The sequence below is a fragment of the Brienomyrus brachyistius genome, chromosome 23, assembly GCF_023856365.1.
Source record: "Brienomyrus brachyistius isolate T26 chromosome 23, BBRACH_0.4, whole genome shotgun sequence".
NCBI classification, from domain to species: Eukaryota; Metazoa; Chordata; class Actinopteri; order Osteoglossiformes; family Mormyridae; genus Brienomyrus; species Brienomyrus brachyistius.
Window position 1 is genome coordinate 14,439,011 of NC_064555.1, and position 21,002 is coordinate 14,460,012.

General features: G+C 45.7%; 1 long non-coding RNA gene across 2 annotated transcripts; it reads left to right on the forward strand.

Moving 5' to 3' along the window:
* The first annotated feature begins 1,243 nt into the window (after positions 1-1,243).
* On the forward strand, positions 1,244-10,537 carry LOC125718832 (uncharacterized). Of its 2 annotated transcripts, none has more exons than XR_007384939.1 (3): positions 1,244-7,490; positions 8,565-8,718; positions 8,797-10,537. It is a non-coding gene; the product is annotated as an uncharacterized LOC125718832 (long non-coding RNA). The 2 variants fall into 2 exon arrangements; XR_007384938.1 differs by having other exon boundaries at positions 1,244-6,596; positions 6,726-7,490; positions 8,565-10,537.
* Positions 10,538-21,002: the final 10,465 nt, after the last annotated feature.

The window sequence follows — 21,002 nt, forward strand, 5'->3', positions numbered from 1 at the left end:
GATTGTAGGAAAACAGTGTGAGACAGAACTTGTACAGAACGACCAGGGCAAGTGTTACAATGGGCAAGGGCATTCCCAACCCGGTCCTCAGGGACAAACAGACGGCTCCCTGCCAGACAGTCCACATTTTTGCTCCCACTCAGAGATGGGAGGGAGCAAAATCATGGAGCGTCTTGTGTGTCCCTGAGGACCGGACTGGGAAACACTGGGCTAGAGTAACCTGTCCACTCTTTTTATTCAGCTGTCCATCAGTTTCCATAGCTACTTATTCAGTACAGGATCGTGATGAGCATGGGGCTTATCCTGGGAAGCACAGGGCAGAAGGCAGGGGACACGTCAAGGACCCTGGTCAAGCAAGCCATAATGGGCGGTACTGCAGCAGCAGCAGCCAATCAGAACGCAGGGCTCTGGTCATGGAACTACTGCCTATTACTGCATCATTGTCCATTGTAACTAAGACATGACAAGATAAGACAAGATAATATAAGATAATGTTATTCATTCCGAGGGATATTATTGTGCTGAGGCACATATTATATTTATTAACTCTAAAGCTGTGCACTATTTATTGTTATTGTGTATATGTACTGTTTTTTGCACACTTCCAATTGCACTGCGCGTTGCTGCTGTTGTGAGACATGCACACAAGTATATATATATAAAAGATGGATGGCTATATGAATTGAAAATGAACAGATGGATAGATGTTTCAATGCACCAACCAGGCAGATTTGAAGATGGAAAATACATGAATATAAATTGCATAGATGATAATAAACTGGACAAGCTGGAATGGAAGTAATGGGATGCAGTGGCAACGGGGTGGTGGAGAAGAGTGGAGGACGGACTGAGAGTCCTGGATGTGGATGGGTGCCCAGCGTTAGGTGGAGAGGAAACTTTCATAACTACGGCCGCGGCCATGAGTCATGGGGGTAGGGGAGCGAGGGGGGGGGGGGCAGTGAAAGTGCATCACTTGGAAAGCAGTGATAAGAGCATTCATTTCATTTTTATAAAGCCCCCCCCACCCCATCCATACTCTCTCTCACAGGTGCGATAAATCAACGACTCTATCCTCCTGCTGAACGAATCCACGTTCCCGTGTCTCCCAACAAACGGCAGACAAAAGGCTGAGAGGGAGCGCGGTCATCGCAGCTATGAACAGCACGGGGGTCTTTTTCCTGTCCTCTCCTGTCATTATTATTATTATTATTATTATTAGTATTATTATTACTTATCCCCTATTCCTACAGGGTTATGCTGCTTTGCTTTGCAATAACATTCAAGGTGCATTCAATTTGTTCAGAGTGGTGTTCATGTTAAATGTGTTGCCATCATCCCAGGATGCTTAAAATCTTGATATTACTGTAATTTATTGTGCTCTCTCTCTCTCTCTCTCTCTCTCTCTATCTCTCCCTCTCTTCCCCTTCTTTGAATCTCATTTGCCTCTGTGAGGTTCTATGGTCCTAGAAGAGCAGCCACATGTGAGCTTTACCATGGTGGCCAGACAAAAGTGGTGTGGCGCTGACCAGCCCCCCCACGTCTTGAGACAGCCCTGGGTGCCCTTTAAACATGCCGTGATTATCCAAGGCTGGTTCAGCCAAGGTATAAAAGATGAAATGATAAACAAAGCATTGTGAAAAAAATAGTAAAGGCAACAACAGTGTGGGAAAATGCAGAGAACATAAACTCTGAGTAGTACGTTGGTTGGGGGGCTGGGGCTGGTGGATGACCACTCCCATTTCCCACTTCATGAAGAGTTGACTGTTCTGCCTTACAGAGAGGTCAGGAAGAGGAATGTTTGCTGGGAACATTTGTTTCTTATTTTCTCAGAGGAATAACTCCTAGGCGGTAGCTGGAAAATCTCATCTGCTAGAGATCAGCTGCCAGACATTTGTCTGAAATGTCAAGGGCCAGGTGATCATTGGGGGAGGTTTGGGGTGGAGGTTTGAAGGTCTGCAACGTGCTGGCTTAACCGAAGAGACACAAGCGACATGCGTCCATGGCCGACGGTCAACTTCGCAAACCTGATGGACCCTTCTAGTGCAAGCGACCAAGACCATTCAGCTCTGTATGAGAAGGTTTCTTCCTTCTAGGGAATTTTTCCTTGCCACTGTCGCCTATGGCTTACTCACTGGGGGCTTTGGGTGAGGATACTGTAAAGCGCTTTGAGACAATGTAATGTTGTGATAATGCGCTATATAAAAATAAATTTGTTGTTGTTTGTGGTTCTTTGTAAACTCCGCTGTTCAGTGGTGACACTCTCTGAGGTACGCAGACTGGGGAGTGGACAGATCTCTTTAAGCGGGAACACCTATTATTGGCTTGGTCACCCTGATGGCTGCCATACTCAGGGAGTAGCTGTTGCTGTAGCGGATCGGCTGATGGACTGATGTCACTCCTTTCAATGAGCGTATTATGAGGCTCAGATTAGGGCATTCTCTGGGTGTTTTGTCTGTTGTCGTAGTGTATGCTCTGACCACAGTGACTGATGTATCGGTGAGGGAGACATTTGATTTGCAACTTCACTCAGTGGTTGATGTTTGGTCATGGGTGACTTCAGTGCAGCCAATGACAATGACAGGGCTGGCGATGAGGACCCACAAGTCTGTGGTGAAAGTGGACCCATGTTCCTAGACTTTGCAAAATATCAGGAGCTGTCGCTGGATCTCGGTTCCAGTGCCCAGGGCTGCATGGTTGGACTTGGTATCCAATACTGGTGGTAAGTCAATCACATCCTCGTGGGCAGATGCTGGAGGCTCCTGCAGAACTGCAGGGTCTACAGAAGTGCTCAGTTTGTGAATTCTGACCATAGACTTGTTGTTGCTACTCTGAAGATACAGTTTAGGTCCAGTTAGCTACTCCCCACTGGGAGAATACGGCTGGATCAGGCCAGACTCCAATATCAGGCTGTTCCTACTGAGTTTGCATGCAGTTTGTGTGAGGAACTTCCAGACTTGGGTGTGACTGCTGACTCTAATGTAATGTGGGAGACCTTCTGTGACAAGACTCTGAAAGTTGCTGAGGACTGTGTTGGTGTTGCTGGTGTTCTCAAAAGGAGGTGTTTCATCTCACAGGGCACCCAGGTTATTATCTAAAGAATTTGCAGTGCACAGCTTGATAACAACTCCAGTCTCTACCGGGAACTGAGAAGGACGGCTGCAAGGACTCTGCGGACAGATGAGGAGGCATTTGTAAGAGGGACCTGTGAGCAAGTGACGCACCATCTATGGTCTAGTAACCAACGTCCTGATTATAGAGGGATCGAAGCATGACGCACATTCTAATCTGTTCCTCGGAGAGTTGGGGAGGGGGGGTCATGGAATCCTCCTCTGGCTAAGATTGCGGACAACTCTGGGTCCATAGTTTTTGAGGCAGATCCTCCGATTAGTTGTGAACCACCCAATCTCTTTGAGATTGCACAGCTGGTGAACCAACTGAGGGTGGGGAATGATGCAGGGATTTGTGGTTTCCAGCGTGACCTTCTCTAAACTGTCCACCTGGCATTACAAGCAGTCTTTGCTTCCATTTCAGAGATGGGAATCATCCCAAATGACTGGAAAATGGGACTTGTTGTGGAAAGGGAATGGTGATTGCCTGGATTGTGGCAACTACTGGAGGTTAACACTGCTCTCAGTGCTGGGCAAGGTCCTTGCTACAGTCATCCTCAATAGGATCCAAGATCATTTGCTGACCTACCAGTGACCGGAGCAGTCTAGTTTTATGTCTAAGAAACCAACCATTGACCATCTCCTGTTGGTAGGTTTTATCAAGCACAAATGTGAATGTTGATAGAGTTTTTTTTAAAAATATTTCAACTCAGTTGATCACAGGATCCCCTGAAGTTGCTGGATGTCATGGCCGGCCTGTACATTGTACTGTGAGTGCTGTGCAGAGTGGAGGCAGAACCTCTGCGTTCTTCGCGGTTTATTCTGGAGTTTGTCAGGGGTGTGTTCTTGCTTCTAGTCTATTGAATGCATGCATGAACTGGAGGTTGGGCAGGGTCGTGGGGTCCAGCGACTGTGGGTCATCTGTTGTTGAAGAAAGATTCACTGATCTTGACTTTGCCAATGATGCTGTGATCTTCATAGAGTCAATGAAGGCTTTGATTGGGGCTCTCAAGAGACCGAACGAGGAGTCTGAGTGTCTGGGCTTGCAAGTGTCCAAGATAAAAACCAAGATCCAAGCCTTTGATGGCCTCTTGGACACAACCATCAGCAGTGTGTCCGTCTAGGGAGAGAATGTCGACTGTGCTGAGAGGTTCTCTTACCTTGGCAGCGACATGCATGTCTCTGGTGACTCTTCCTGTGAAGTCAGTAGATGTATTAGGAGAGCATGGGGGGGGTGATGAGATCGTTGGAAAGGGGTGTATGGTGCTCCTGATATCGTTGTAAGAGGATGAAGGTCGAAGTCTTTGCAGTATGGCTGCAAGATGACGGCTGCAAGATGTGGACACTACCTACAGTAGTGACCTGTGACAAAGATTGGACTCCACTGGGACTGTATCTCTTCAGAGAATCGTTAGTTTGACTTTGTGTTGAATGAGTGGTTGCTCAGGGAGTCCTGAATGAGGCAGATTACCTACATTGTGAGGGAGCGTCAGTTACGGCACTTCAGGCATGTGGCGTGATTCCCTGAGGGTGACCCAGCTGACAGGATCCTCATTGCTGATGCCTGTGTAACACCTGGCGGCTGCAGACAGATCTCAAGGTGTTTCGCTGTGTGGTGGGTGCGGCAATGTGGTGTTCGAAGTGCATTCTCTCCAAGCTCTCAAAAAAGATCTCAAAAACAACAAAAAATGGACAAAATGAGAATCAGAAATTTGTTTTTCATTTGACCTGGATGTGGTGACAAATCACTGTGGGGTGAAGAAGATCGCAGAGTGTCTCTGTGACTTCTGTCTTCCTACTACACTCCAAAGGCATTTTTCTCAAAGGCAGCTTTTCCACCGCACCAGGCAATATACCAAAGAGAAAGTACCAAAAGTACGGTACTTCAAGGTGTTGGTTTTCCCCTAGTGTAAAAATTGGTACTGGCGCCGAATGACATCACAACGTGAGGCGAGGTATTTTGTACTGAATTCGAAAGATGGCTGTAGTATATTATAGGGTTGGATGATGTACGATAGGAATAGCCTACCAACATTACATGTTATGCATGTGTAACTCTTACATCGCTAGTAAACTAACTTAAGATCAGGTTTTTTCTTTCAGTTCTGCAGGAACATTATAGTGCAGGGAGTTTTGTTAAAATATTTTCGCTAAAATTATTTTATTTTATTGAGTGCTGCATGTGTTCTCTGAGACATTCATAATCATTTTCATCTTTGCTGTTTAAATTATTTGAAGATGGGCTCCTGAGAAATTTATGAACTCTATGCTCTTGTTTTATAAATACCCAAATACCAAGAAGTAGGGTGTGGATAATAGTAAGGGCTGGGAGACACAGTGTGGTGTTTACTTATCGTGCTTCTCCACTCTGCATGCTCCCCACCTCCCACCTCCTTGGAAAAAGTGCTTTAGATGAAAGGGGTTTAAATCACTGTTGCTGCTAGACTTGGAGGAATTAAAATGCACTCATGTTTAACAAACAGAGAGCCTGCCTGAGCAGGACGTCAGTCTCACCACTGGAACGGAGAGCTAGTGACTATGGAGAGTCTCCTGAACAGATTGCCTAGGACTCACATAAGCCACGCGAGCAGGATTCAGTGCTGGGTGACTGAGGCAAAATAAAAGTCTGTTCGGTTTCATTATGCTAATTTGCTACAGATATTCTTTTATCATTTAAACTTGGTGACAGTTTTGGACCAAAATCCACATGGAATCTATTGATTAAATGGCATAATGTTTATTGAAGGAGATTCAGGCATGAATGCATTATTGCAAAAATAAATAAATTAATTAATTACAGGAAACAATAAGATAATTTTTATTCATGCAATAACAACAAAGTGTGCAGTAATGTTTTCACAATATTCCCCAGCACTCGACTCAATTAAATCTTATTTATTTAAAATATTTTTCTGAAGTATTATGTAATGTCATGGTCCAACTGGGAATCCACCTTGCACCAGCAGGGGGCGATCTGCACCACGCGGCTGGATAGAATCAACGGCTGGTTCATTCTAGTTAGTCTGGAAACCACCTGCTGGGAATGTTAAGCCGGCAAGGTTGGTGGAAATGGGCCCAACCAGGATGTGAGTTTGCCTCGCTCAGTGGAGCAGATTGTTGGGGAGAATTTAAAGAGTAAACAAGTTGGTTTCTCAGGGGCCAGGAATAGACTCCCTGGCGGATGTCCCCCCATGACCTCTTTCGCTGGCCGCTTCCCAGTCACCTCAGCTCAGATTCACCACCACTAGTGGTATGTTTTCCAGCCACTCTTTACATAAATCATACGGCTTACGGGAATTCGTTCTCATTCTTGCCTCACAGGTCCCCTTTCCCACACAATCCTTAAAACGGAGCTGGCTGTGTAGCGGCCCGTGTCGGCCTACGTCAGGAGGTCCGGAAACAGGACCTAAAGGCAACGCCTAACTATCCACATCGATCTGCTGTATATATTTACACAGCGGTGAGCGGAGAGGTACAAGCAGTAATAAGGTAGAGTCAGTGAGCCCCCTCCGCAATTGGTTAATCGATGGCTGTGTTTATTGACGGCTTATTTTAACAGCCTTTTGCAGACGTGGCGGCTGCTCATATATCTCAGCCATTTCCATCTGCGGGTCGCAGGCGATCGATCCACTTCCGTGCGCCCGCCCCCGTCCTGGAACCGGGAACCTGAAATGCGAATCCACTGCCACTGGGTCTTCCCAGCTCACCTTCTGATCCACCAGCAGCCAAGACAGAGCGAGCACCTTCCCCAAAATCGAGACGCGACTAGAGGGCCACCGTCCACCTTGCTGTATGACATTTAATCCGACTGCAAACTAAGAGCAGTTATGCATTGGTGGGTTTTTGTTGAATCCTTGGTAAAAACCAAATCAATTCTCATGGAAATGTTTTTCCAATTTAGATCCAAAAGAAAGTATCATAAAATTGTCTCTAAAAGCACTAAAATTATATTTCTAAAGTACAAACTATTCTCCTAATCAACAGTTACTTTTGGATCAACAGTAACACATTTTATTGTTTCCACTTACAGAATAATTGAGATTCTTCTTGGGTATGTAAACATAATGTCGTGTCTCTTGTAGAGAATTCAATAAGCCTGTTCTAGTTTGCAAAACAAGGGTTTGATTTTTGTATTTGAGCACCATCAGTGCATTAAAAACATTCTAAAATTATTTTATTTTATTGAGTGCTGCATGCGTTCTCCGAGACATTCATGATCATTTTCATTGAGATTCTCACCGCATGGTCACCCCAGAGTCCCAGAGGGTCTGCTGCCAGTTTCCGTCAGACTGATGGTGACCTCTCCCTCTCGCTTCCTCCCTTGCAGGAAAAAGGAATGGTGGAGCCGGGATTTGGAAGAGTGACGTGCAGATGGACTGTGAAGTGCGTGTGATTTATATGGTGATGAATTGGGAGCAGTTTCAAAGTTATTGTATTGAGTTTTATTGCTGTATATAATAGGTGTGATTGTCATGGAGGTGGATGTTTTGCAGAAACTCCAGAGAGCGAAACGCATTACGTAAAAAGTAACACAGTGCAGGTCGGCAACGGTTAGAGGACTGAAACAGGAAAAGTATAGAAACGCAAAGATCGAAGTCTAAAAGTGAGAATGTACAAACCTCCTCTAAGTGATAATTAATCAGCCAACCCTATAACTAGTTACAGAGGGGAGCCTTTATCCTGAATGTCCCTAACTGACGCGCTTTCTTTATACATTATTTATAATTTAGAAAAAAAGTGGCTCTTTGGTGTGACCAGCTCTCCCTTTTAAGCCGTCTGAGGTCGGCAATGAGACGAGAGTGAGCTGCATCTCATCATTAAGCGGGATACTGCTGTGCCGGGTGTTCGCTAGAAAATGGCCGGTGCCATACTGCGGCTACCCGCCCCCCCCCCCCCCCCCCCCCCGCCCTTTCGCTAAGCGGCAGACTCTAACGACATGGAGTGTTTTCGCATAAAGGCGTGACACATGGTAAATTAGGCAAGGGTATGAGGAAACGAGACAAGCCACCGGGCCTGGCCGCTTTGCTCCGGAATTACCGCCGCACGACTCTGCAAATAAGTCAAGTGATGAGTTTTAGATGCGAGCAGGACTTTTGGCCTGAAAATCCTTCTCTCTGGCCGAGAGGACTCTCCTTTATTTCCTAATTAGCGACTGGATTTTTGGAAGTTGTCTGAACAGAAGTAAGGGGCTACATAAATTAATATGCCATCATTTATTTTATTATTTGTTCAGGACAGTTTTTTTTTACAAATTAAAGCGGGGGGGGGGGGCTTTCTCACAGCTTGATTTATGTTGTGTAGCCTTGGGTGTAAATCAAGGGGGAGATTGGGACCCCCGCCTTATACCCTGAACTTCCTGGGAGAGGCTACAGGCACATAATAATCCCGCACTGGAAGAGTGGCCTTGGATGATGATGGATGGATCATTTCTATCACTATCAATTTATTTTTATATAGCGTCTTTCACAACAGAGTCACCTCAAGGCACTTTAGACAAGAATGTGTGACAATCCATTATCACGTCATTTAACGGTGGAGGGAACAGGGCAACGGAGAGAGGGAACGAATGAAAGCCAGAAGACAGTGGAGGACAGGAACGAAAAACTCCCAAGTAAGGAGCAAAAAGTATCTCTGAGGGTTGGATGAATGGAAGGAATGAATTGAACAGGACCTATTTCCCCCACTGCAGACTGAGGACCAAACAAGCAGTTCATATGAACCTAAAACACGCACCACTGGAATGGGCCAGATGCACTCTCCTTCCTCAGTTGTAGAAGGAGGACTAAAATTAGCAGCAACTTGGCTTTCTAAAGCGATGGAGGTGATGGTGATGCGGCAGGCCGGACCAGCAGGTGACGTGGACCAGGCGGTGAGCCCCAAGCTCGTCCTCGCAGTCGCCTGTTAGGGTTCATTTGTCAAGCACAGCTGGGACCTCGAGATGCAGATGGAGTGTGGCGTTACGTTTGTGGGGGGGCTGGTCCTGCTCACCTGCGGGTGGCAAGATAATTACCATCAGTCCCATTAGGGATAGGAACTACCCCCTGAGGTAATAGTGCGCAAACGTCAAAGTTTAATTTTCTCCCAGGACATGGACTGTGAAATCACATCTGAGCGGGGGGGGGGATAAACTCTCTTTAATTCCTTTCTAGATTACTGGGTCCTGCTCACCTCACACCTCACACTTTCTGATGCAACAAGATTAAATATACAATCTAAAAATGCTGCTGATTCATAGATTTCAAATCGCTACACTCAGTAATCGATGTTGTTTGCCTTGCCGAAAAAATACACCCAGGAAAAAAATGCACTGTGAAAGTCTGACAAAAAAATTGTAAAGCTTACAGTTAAACCTTAATTATTCATAGTTGTACTATATAGTTTACAGTTCGACCATGAATGTTTCATAGCAGACCTGTTAACTCTTGTTTTACTTTGAAGTTCATGATCGCCTGTTCTGGTGTTTGATGATTCTGATAGTTAAGTTTGTAGATTTCATACCAGAACTTTGAAAAGGGTACCAATTCACTGTAAAAAAAATCTTGGTCGAACTGTGAAAGTACATAGTAAAACTGTCAAACAAGTTTTACTATGAAATTTCACAGTGCATTTTTGACAGGCATAAATGAGGCTTATTAATGAAGTTCTATTGCATTTAATTATTTGTAGGCGATTTTTTTCTTGATTGTCCATCGCTGCATTCTTGGCAATGCTCCAGGTTCCGCCATCCATGTTCCAGCTGATACTCAAGAAATTCAGTGAATGTCCACAGGTAGTTGACTTGGGGAGCCATTGGCTTCTACTTGACCTATGCTGGACCAGTGGTCTCAACAAGAGAGGGACACACTCTCGCTGAAGGCTCATTAACTGCCTCAGATTGATCATCTCTGCCTGCAAACTCCTGCCAGTTATCTCCAAGGTAACACCATCTTATTTTCACCGCAAGTAAACTGAGAAGTTTTCCTCAGTCCCTCATTAGGGGGAAAATGTTGCCTGAGAAAGCGGTTATCTCTGAAATGTTATTCCACGCATACTTCTGCACAGAGGTTTAATTGCTCTGGCTCCTGTATGAATTATAAACACTAAAGATAACGTAGTATCCATTATGGTGATAGACTCGCTGCATGCATTACGTGGAAAGACGGGCTGCTAATGTCATAGCCTACTCTTTCATGAACCGGAATGAACGAGAAGATTAACAGACCAAGAAACAGCGGGGGGTTTGTTTTTTCACATCAAGATGAAGATATGTCAAGTTAGAAAACATTTGTTTGCTTGCATGTGCATGTCTTTGTGTTTGTACTCGTGAGAGCATCAGAACTAAAATGAAAATGAAGTGTGAGCATGTAAAAATCAAGGTAGGGGTTGGGCGTTTCAGTCAGAGGTGGAGATTTCAGGTCCAGAGAGTACGAATCCAGACCAGAATTTTTTTTCTGGGGGCCACACAAAAAGTCACATCGGGACACCCCACCTCCTACAGCATAGTGAAGGTTTGTGGTTAATTGGGGGGGGGGGGGTGGGGGGAGGGCGAAACCTGAGCAGCATTGACAAAATGCCAGTAAACGCTGCCTTGGTCTGTCAGTCGAACAATATGCCAGTAATTGGGAGTCATCTGTTCTTTCAATGAACAGTAAGAGACCTTTTGTTACTGTTGACACACAAATTCTTCTCTTTCATCTTTGCTGATGATGTTTTTGATGTGTTCTGTAGTTTGATGTGCTCTCCTATCGTGGTGTTTGTCAGTTTTCTTTTGGCTATTCAGGGCTATCCATTTGTTTGGGGTTTTCAGTGCTTCTACGCTGTTACACTTCAGTTTCAAATGAGTCACACCATGGGGGCCAGTGTGTGACTCAGTGGGCTAGACCCTGTACCAATGGGCGGAAGGTTGCTGGTTTGAAACCTAGTCTTGACGGCATACTAACATCTCCTTTGGGCCCTTCAACAAGACCTGCAACCTCCCCCCCTCAAAATGCTCCAGGGGATGCATAAATGATTGACCCAGAGCTCGGACCCCAAACTTTACTCTTGAGTGTGTCTCAAAGGAGAGCATGATGGGATATGTGAAAAGCAACATTCCAGTGTACCTGTACTTGTGCAAATGGCATTTAATTTCAAAGCTGCTCCGGATCCCTTGACACTCACATGCTGCTCTCTCTCTTCAGAGTTAGTACCAATGCTTCATTAAATTGCTCCTGAAATATTTACTGTCAAAGGACTGACAGTAGATGTTTTTTGTTCTCTTGCACTCGTGCTACCCGGAGTAGCTGCGAAGCTCCGTTCCTGCTCTCTCGGACGGCGCATACCTGGCGTGCACCTGGAGCGCGGCGTGTGAAATTATCGGAGAAATGCAGAAAGGGCCATATGGCACGTCGCGGCCGTCTCCGGAGGCTTCCGTGTGATTCACTCCTCTCTGTCAGAAGCGGCTATCGCAGACGCGCTAACAGTGGCGCTTGTGAAGGAGCCCTATTGATTCGTAGCGAGAGTAGAATGGTTGGCAGAGCGATCCGGGAGGAGCTGTAAGCTTGTAGCAGACTGTCCGCCGGAAAGAGGAAATCACCAGAGAGACTTTAACGTGGTCCGAGCTGGCGGTCCTGGGCTATTTCTGCTGTGAGAGAGCTCCGCCCCCTTTTCTAAGATGCTGTATTTGGTTAATGGGGGGGCGGGGGGGGGGGGGTCTACAGTAAAAGTTATCAATTGGGGGTGACCATGCCTGTTCATCACGGTGCCTCTGTACCTCTTATGCATCCTGTATATATCAGGGAGCGCTCTGATCCTTCATGATGTACCACTCAGAGAACAGCAGAAATTAGAGGAAAAAGGGTCACTGCAAATTAGCAGGAAGTCAGGTATTGCACACAACAAAAGGCAAATATTTAAGTGAAGCACTGCATCTCATATTTAACCTAAACAATGCATTGCCTGATACAAAGTTACATATTTGGCTACTCACAATGCTTTTAAATGAATGGAAAAAAAGTCTTGGAATGATGTGATTAATGTATATATTTCATCTGAGTTATTTCTGGGCATTCTGTAACATAACACCTACCACCATCTAACGGTGCTATAATTAAACCCGCTACAGTTTTCCTACATCAGACGCTTCATATATTAAATATGATAAAAGGGAAAAGCTTCCGTTTTGGGCTCAGCTTGTGACTTATTAAGCAGATGAAGTGCATTGTGGAAGTGGACAGATTGGAACTGGGTTTTAAAAAATTGATTTAAATGAGTTTAAAAGCATTTGCATGTACAGAGCTAGAGTGGTGGTATCTGACATATTTGAGGTGCAGATTAGCCCGAGTAGCGTCTGCAACCTGGTGTCAGAAGAATTCATTGGAGCTTAAAATCAGAGTGGGTACATTTCAGGAACAGACCCCAGATTAACCTACAGATATCTCTCTTCTTTCCTCTGCCTTCTCACTTTCCTTTTTTTATTCCTGTCTGCTCTCTGTCCTGCCCTCTGCCTTCTCTCTATCCTTTCCTCCTGCTTTTCTGTCTTTCCCTTCCCTCTTCCCTTCTCATCCTTCTTTCTTCTTCTTTCTCTCTGCTCTTCCCTCTTCATCCTCATTGTCCTTTCCTCTAATTTCTCTCTATCCTTTCCTCTTCTCTGTCCATTCCTCTGCCTTCTCTCTATCATACTGCACCTTTGTTCTCTCTGTCCTGTCCTTTCCTCTTCCTCCTCCCTTTCCTTTCCTCTTCCTCCTCTCTTTCCTTTCCTCCTCTCTTTCCTTTCCTCTTCCTCCTCCCTTTCCTTTCCTCTTCCTCCTCTCTTTCCTTTCCTCTTCTCTGTCCTTTCCTCTTCCTCTTCTCTGTCCTTTCCTCTTCCTCTTCTCTGTCCTTTCCTCTTCCTCTTCTCTGTCCTTCCCTCTTCACATTCTGTGCCCTTTCCTCTTTCTTCTCCCTATTCATACCTCCTTGTTCTCTCTGTCCCTTCCTCTCCTGCTTCCTGTCCTTTTCCTCTGCCTTCTCTCTATCTGTATTTGTTTTTCTTCTCCTCCTCCATTCTTCTGCCTTCTCGCTGTCCTTCCCTCGTTGTCTCACTCTCCCTGCATATACTCACCAGCCACAACACGACACTGCGGTAAAGGTGGATTTCACTGATGGCCAATTTAGCGAGGGGGGTGTGGTCTGCTGTTGCCAGGGGCTGGTGCTCCTTTGTAGGCCCAGGCCTGATGTATCCCACCAGGCCCCCAGACTCCAATTAGGCGGGTAACCCTGCTGGGACCTGTCACATCCACAGCCTGACATCTCTGTGCCTCGCTGCTGTTCCTGCTGCCCTGGCCCACATTATTCATATGCCCCGTCGTATCGGGAAGTGGGCGCAGTAATTACAGCTGCTGCTGTTGGATTGGGATCATAAACAGCTTTTTGGGGGCCTTGGATGCAAAAAGAATGACGACATCACAGGTTTTTCACAAACTTAAAACGCTGTGAGTAAATGTACTGAGTACATATGGCATCCCTACCATTCATCAACCCTGACGAAAATGGCCGTGCACATCGACCGTACACGTCACCGGCAATTTGTTACAGATATTGAAATGAATATCAGTGTTTATAAGACTTGTTCACTTTTGCATTTAGTCTCCAGTTTATAGTTAGGAATGTCGAACAGTTTGTGCAACATTTTCAGAAATTGCAGCGTGAAATTGCACTTTTCTGGAGGAGGAATGCAGTTTCAGTGACTTAAAACCATCACAACAGTCTTCGGTCTTCACTTGATACACGTAGTACCTGTGACATTACATTATACTGTATATGTAGCACCTTCTGTGTGCCGTAGTCCTGTCTCACACTGTCTTGTGCTGTAAATATTACTGCTTTGTCGTCGTTGCTAAATGTAGCACGGTGACCCCTTGTAAAAGCCTTTCGTTTCACTGTACAGTTGTGTAAGGAGAACTGACAATAAAATTGAATTTCACTGAATTGAATTAATGCCCTAACAGATTGTGGGTCATTCAGCATAATGTCACTGAGGCAGTGCTAACAGAATGAGAGCAAGTAGGTAATCAGTCAGGGGGCACGTTTGAAATAAGTAAATGCTTATAAATATACGTGTGGAAAATGGCTATATGGTTAGATGGTGGAAGTGGAAAAACCCGTTACTAGGTACTCCAAGTAGACGTCTGTCGTATACATGAGCAACTCTTGCGAAAGTATTGGGGGCTGCTGCTCATGTGCTCGGAAGGTCACTGGTTCGAATCCCATACCCTGCATGGTGCTCTCATCATTGGCCCCTGAGGAACACCCTTAGCCCTCACTCACTCACTTGTCTCAGCCGGCTCTCTCACATATACGCCACCCAGATGTGACTCATATGACCGGCTTCCCAAATTATGCTCCTGCAGGGCCAGTCTGCACCACAGGTTTCTCTGCTCATACACACCTTATTCAGCTCACCAGCAACCAGGTGTAGTAGGCATTTTTCAGCAGGGAAACCTCCAAACTGTGGTGCGGACTGGCCCTCCAGTACTGGGATTGGGGACCACTGTCATATTGTATTGAAGTGCATAAGAAATAATTGTATGAAGCAGGGCTAGCCAATCTTATCCAAGAAGGGCCGCAGTGTTTGTGGGTTTTCACTGCAACTCCCTAACTCAGTTACTAATTAGAGGACCGATTGGCTGAAGAGTCCTCACACCTGGGTTTGAACAGCTGTCCTAAAGGTTATCGTGAAACCCTGCACCCATTCTGGCCCTTTGTAGATAAGATTGCCCAGCCCTGGTCGAAAGCATTGGATTGCCAGTATCCAGCAGCTTTTCCATCCTACCTGGGTTCTGATGGACCACACCTGATCTCAGGCAGATAGTAACACATCAGGCAGGATGGAAAACCTGCTGGATACCAGCACTCTAGAATCAGGACTGCCATCCTCTGCTCTAAGGGATACGCTGTCGTACTACCATATTAGTGAATTTCTACTGAAAACCTGTGCAGATTATATTTGTAATGCAGATCCCTTAAATATGTAAATTTGTCATTCATTGCCTTGATCGTACGTACAATAGACAGAGAACAACAGAGTGACCTTCACAGACCATCGATGAGCGAGTTTTCGGTAATATAACACTAAATGAGGAGCACGGTCACCCGGGAGTGAATCACACTGCGAACATTCTCATATTAGACTTTCAATAACCCGTCAAAAAGAAAAAACAGCACACAACAAATCCCAAAGTCTTTTACTGGGATGGAATCGGTGGTGCGAGTGTGAGATTGCAGATGCCAGAGGGGGGACATGCTCTGCGATGGACTGAGAGCAGTACAGCGTCAGTGTGTAGCAGTAGGATACATCAATCATGTAATACTATAAATATTTTACTGTACTATAAACACTTCCTGTTTTTTTCTTTTCTTTTGTTTTCTTTTCTTTTTTTTTGGGGGGGGGGTGTTGTTCTCCCGTCCATTCTCCTCTGACTGTGATCTTTTTTAGAAGTACGGTTGTAAGAATGTGAGTATAGAAAGAACCTGGCAGCCTCTCAGCTCTCAGTCGGAGGTGCTGATTTAAAAACTGAGTCTGACTCTGGATCTGTAAAAAAATAATTGAAACCTTGGCATTTCACATTTTGGAACGTGAATTGCGGGGGGGGGGGGGGGCGGGGGGGGGCGGCAGCGCACGCCTCGTATATCTGCAAATGAATGTAAAACCTGGATTAGAGGAAATAATAGCCAATTTGAAGATGGATTCGGCATCATGAAGTACTAATTCCGTTTCTTGGGCATTAATTTGACTCTCAGCTTGGAGTCGTGTGCTCGAATGGGAGGGGAGTGTGCAAAATCAGTTTCTTTATGTCCAGGACAGTATGCACAGTAAACGACATTCACACAAAGCAATAGTCTCTGTTTCAGGAGTGCAATAATGTGACAAAATATTTAGTACTTATATACTGAATTGCTATCCTATCTCTGGCCAGCAGGGGTGCTGCAATATACAGTATAGCTATATTATGTTCATAATTATCTGTACAGGGAGGGGGGGGGGTGAATACACATGACACCTGAAAGATAAGAAACTGTCATGTCTCAGTCAAACTATGGATTCATCTTCAGATTCTGATGCCATAAAAGCCTGGAATCATGTATCATATCATATGTGTCCCAGCCTTAGGAAGTGTCCTGGGAAAATCAACAGAATTCTTGCATCCCAGACTAATGGTCTTAAAAAAGGAAAAAAAAGGATGAGTGTGTGGAAGCAACAGGGAGGCGCTTCTGAACGCCGTCTGAAGGCATGTTCAGCGCATACTGTGACTCCGCTGAGCGCGTAACAAGCCGGCTGCTTCGGAAAACCCGCCGGGAAAAGGACTGTATTGTTTATTCATGAGGCTGCATCTCGGGGCGTGCATGCTGCACGTCGCCATGTTATCGAGCTACACGCGGGGCCTGTCCTCGGTGATAGATGGCCACCGGATCCATTCCACACACAGACACGTGTAATCTGGGTAAATCTCTGTAAATGAGAGGTTTCGGTGATCAATCAGATCTGTGCCGTGTGTGTTTCTCAGTCTTTCGCATGACTGGTTTGATTGAAACGGGAATCAGTAACGGCATTAATAAGATTTGGCATTTTCGGCAGTATTACTACGAGTTGGAATATTTCATTAGCGATGAACAGCCTCCGCTCCCTGCTCCGTATCTGTGGACTTTGCATGCATTTCCTCTGTTTGTTTTACTTTTTTCTAGGTTTCCCGCTACAGAGCAAAAGCATCTAAGCAGGTGAACTGACCTCTTGGCATCGCACATTGTATGTATCCCAGCGACCTTCTGCTTGCAGACACAGCGTCCAAACCCGCTAAGCTATGGGTAGCCTGTGATTGACTGGCATTCCGTCCACGGCATGCCCTGCCTTACGGCCTGTCTTTGCCGGGGGAGGCTTCTTTTATGGATGATGGATGGATAGATTTAAAAGAACAGAGTGATGGGGTCAGAGTTCGACTGCTTAGCCACATAGAATTTCACGTTCTTCATCACTTTAGCTCCAGATTCATTAAACATATAAAGCACGAAAAATACACGGTATTTATAAGATGTTACTGCTTCTGTTTGAAACAAGAGAGAGAGGTTTGTGGCCTCACAGTATGTAAACGTAGTTAGTTCTGGTTTCTGAGAGACCGTGTATCATCGCGACCTCTTCTCAAGCCACCGAATGAGTAAAAAAAATTCCGAATGCACTTGGAAAGGTCTAACTTTGGAGAAGGGGCTTTCACTCTCAGCAGAAGCACTCAGTCACGCACCTCCCCCACCCCGCATTTAACTAACAAAAAAAGACCAGGGGCTCATCGGCACGCAATGGGGCGAAGGGCTGCCTATACATCTCGCCAATATTAAATATTGACTGGGGGAGATTAACCCGGGTCCTCTGCTATTGCCGCAAATGGAAAAAAACAAAAGAAATGATGAATCACACGGTATACAGTGACAAATACTCATAGGACTGCATGGGCCTTGGGGGGGGTGGGTTGGGGTGATGGGGGGTGCACAGAAGCGGAGAGAGAGAGAGAAAAAATGGGAAAGCTGGGGAAAAGTGAAAAACTGGAGCCTCTCATATTGGTGGGTTTGAATTTGGGGGAGGGGGACAATGACAATGAGGGATCAAGTAGCAGATGTTGTGAAACTTGTCGGGGTGGGGGGGGGGGAGGGGAGGGTTGAATGGCTGAGATTGAATAGAGGATGAGAAACTGGGGGTACCCTCCGTGGCTGGAGTGGCCTGGCCAGCACTATGTGAGGTACGACGGATTCCCTCTGCAGAGGAATGCGGATCAGTGGGTGCATGGTCTGAGTAGGGTGGGGGAGGGTCATAAATATTTCACGGCCCCCGCCCCAGCATGGTCGGACCAGTGAATTATTTACCGCCACCATCCGGTTGAGTACTGAGCATCAGCCGCGTCTTCATGGCTGCCTGTCGCTTTCATCTCCATTCCGCCAACCTGACGCCAGTCGACACCCCCTGGGCCCTGACCTTCCGGAACCTTCCCTGGATACCCCTCCCATCTCCTCTCTCCTTAATGGCCCGTCACCGTTGGCCTGGCCAGCACTCCCTCCCCCAACCCACAATCATTCCTGTCCACCCTCTGCGTTTATAGCCCACTGAACTTTCCGGTAAATATGTTTCATTTATCCGCCCCATTGAGCCAAACTCCTCACTCCAACAAAGGCGCTGTGGCACCTCGGCCTTGTAGCTTAGCTACCAGCCACCGCTACCCGCAGAAATGGAGAAACATTGTAATGAGCACCTTCTCAATATCTCTCGGTGCTTTTCTGTGCTTAGCTACCTATTGATTTAATCCTAATTGCCTTTCACGGTACACCAGGAGTTGTTATTACACTAATAAAATAAAGAAGCTTTTCTCTTCTCTCAGATGACCCACAGTAGAAGTTGGTAGAACTTCCCAGAATTCTCCAGTTTCCCACTGATGGTCTCGCATGCAAAATCACGGTACTTTTTTTTCATGTCTGTGATTTGCTGAGCCAATCATACTCAGGTTTGTTTTTCACAGCCCTATTAAGGGACTTAAAAACTCCACAAAGCACATTTACATTCCAGGGCTTGGACGCTTTTCCCCCGGGATACGCACCCGGCCACCCCCTGGACAACAGGACCAAGGGCTTTTTGTGTCACTTGATGCTTCCAGCCTCATAGGTAGCGATACAGGAAGGATGCCGCCTTTGTGCCAGAAGCTGTGGATCGCGCGGTGCCCCCGGAAACAGACGGCGTCACCTCCGAGTTCACTTCAGCGTGTACCATCCCCACCCAGGACCTCTTCTCTGTTTTTCTTCTGCGTGTGACGTTTCCTTCCGCAATTCCACGCACATCTCGCCTCATAAGCCGATGACAGAAACAAACACTTTCCATGATACAATCATAAAAGATACACCTCCCAGCAGAAATCTCCATAAAGGCTTTGTATACAAAAATATCCATGCCAGATCTACCCCAGTCCCATGATGCAGAAATTCTACGTAAGGAGAGGACTATTGGACTCTATTGGTCATGTATAGTACTGGAGACAACTGGCGTCTTCACTGGATGTCTTCTTCTAATGAAGGCACTTACCTTCCAGAATGCCAGTGAGAACAGCATCCACTTCCAAGAACTCTCCATGAACTTTGCTATGCAAAAACAACTCCCAACACTCACGGCGCATTCCAGCAATAAGGCATTTGCAGCAACATATCTGACTTCTTCTTCTAAAGTCAGCAATTTACGCATCCAGGTGCAATTTCATTGGAAATGACTTACATTTCAGTAATTTTGCGTCGACTTGCCATCAGTTACCCTAAACCCTCCTTTAAATCTATGAACAATTTCATGCGACGTCGCAGCGTTATGTCATGTTTGGCGCTGTGGTACTGTTTTGATTAAAATCTGATTGTATATGCAAATACAGCGAGAGTCATAATGTGTAAGCCTCACAGGAACAAATAAACTTCACACCTCATTAGGCATTCAGATCATTCGAACGCAAGGCCAGCGATTTGACATTGAAGCACTTCAGGCAGATTGACGGAGAAGGAAGAAAACAGCCCTCTGTCATTTTGTCACTTGTCCGAATTTCAATCCGATGATGGTGTGATGGCTTGGTGTAGCTTTATTTAACAGGAGCTCCGCAAGAACAGGTTTAATCACACAACCCCCCCTGTGTTCCTCGTCCAGCCATACCCATCTCCCTCCGCCACCTGACACTTGTCAAGTTAGAGACACCCGCCACTTTGCTATGAACAAGACGCATCCCCTACAAAGCCTGAAGAGGCAGGCACAGAGGCTCGATGGAGACAAATACTGTAAGATGAGGCTGTGCCTTCACGTCACACAGCTTATGCGAGCACGGCTGGGGGGGGGTTAAGGTTCACCTTCTATTTATATCAGAGACAGAAAAGATCCACCCGCATCACCAAAAAACAAAAAAAACCTCTCTGACATCACTACCTTTTGTAGAATACGATTGTCAGCCTCTCTTTTAAATGCAAAGCGATTTATTTCCATCAAAGGTGATGGAAAGAAATGGGGAAAAAAATGTAGAGTAGAATGAACATCACTAGCAATTAAAACGCAAAGATGTTGCCAGATGATAAACCGGTTTACATCCACTGCCTTCACAGCTCGGAGACAGGCTATAGAAAGATGTCAGGCGTATCCACAGAGGTGGGAGTGGGTGTTGCAGAGCCGCGGGGAGGTCGATGTGAATAAGTCTGACTGATTTCAGAAGAAGGATAATTAACAGTATAGGCAACGACTAAGAACTCTTTGTAGGAACATCAATGTAACAAAGGTAGTCAGGGAAGAACATAGCAACATACAGCGTGGAATTTCCATCTTCCACCTTCAAATTTTGGGGTTGTTAAAAAACAGTAAGAACATTGTACTATAACCACAGGCAGCAGACGGGCTAAGCTATTTTAAATATGGGGAATTTCCCTTCCAATAACAAACACACCCAGATTAATATGAAGTTGATCCTGCAAGCTTTTGATGTGGCTCATCACTCATCAGAAAGGTAATGTTACCTGGCCCAAAGTTAAGCTCCGTCAGGGGGAAGGAATTCAAATCCAGACGCAAAATAAATACCGTGTGGACAATCTGCTGAATTACTCACATCTTTGTTGGTACAGCTGGTGTTTAGCTTTTTTTGGGTATCTCAAAGGTGGGGCTGTGTTTGTCTTTCGCCCATAGGGAAGGATGCCATCTAATGGTTAACCAAATACTTCTTTTGGACTCAAATAAGTCTAAATACCAGTCAAAGAAAATAACAGGCTGCACGGAACAGGTGGATAGTTCTCAGAGTTACGCTGCTAACACTTCAGGTGAAGACTGGCTATGGATTTTCAACAGCGGGGATTAACAAAAGAGGACTTACACACACCATTTACCGAATGAATCGGCGGCCATCTGCGGCATAA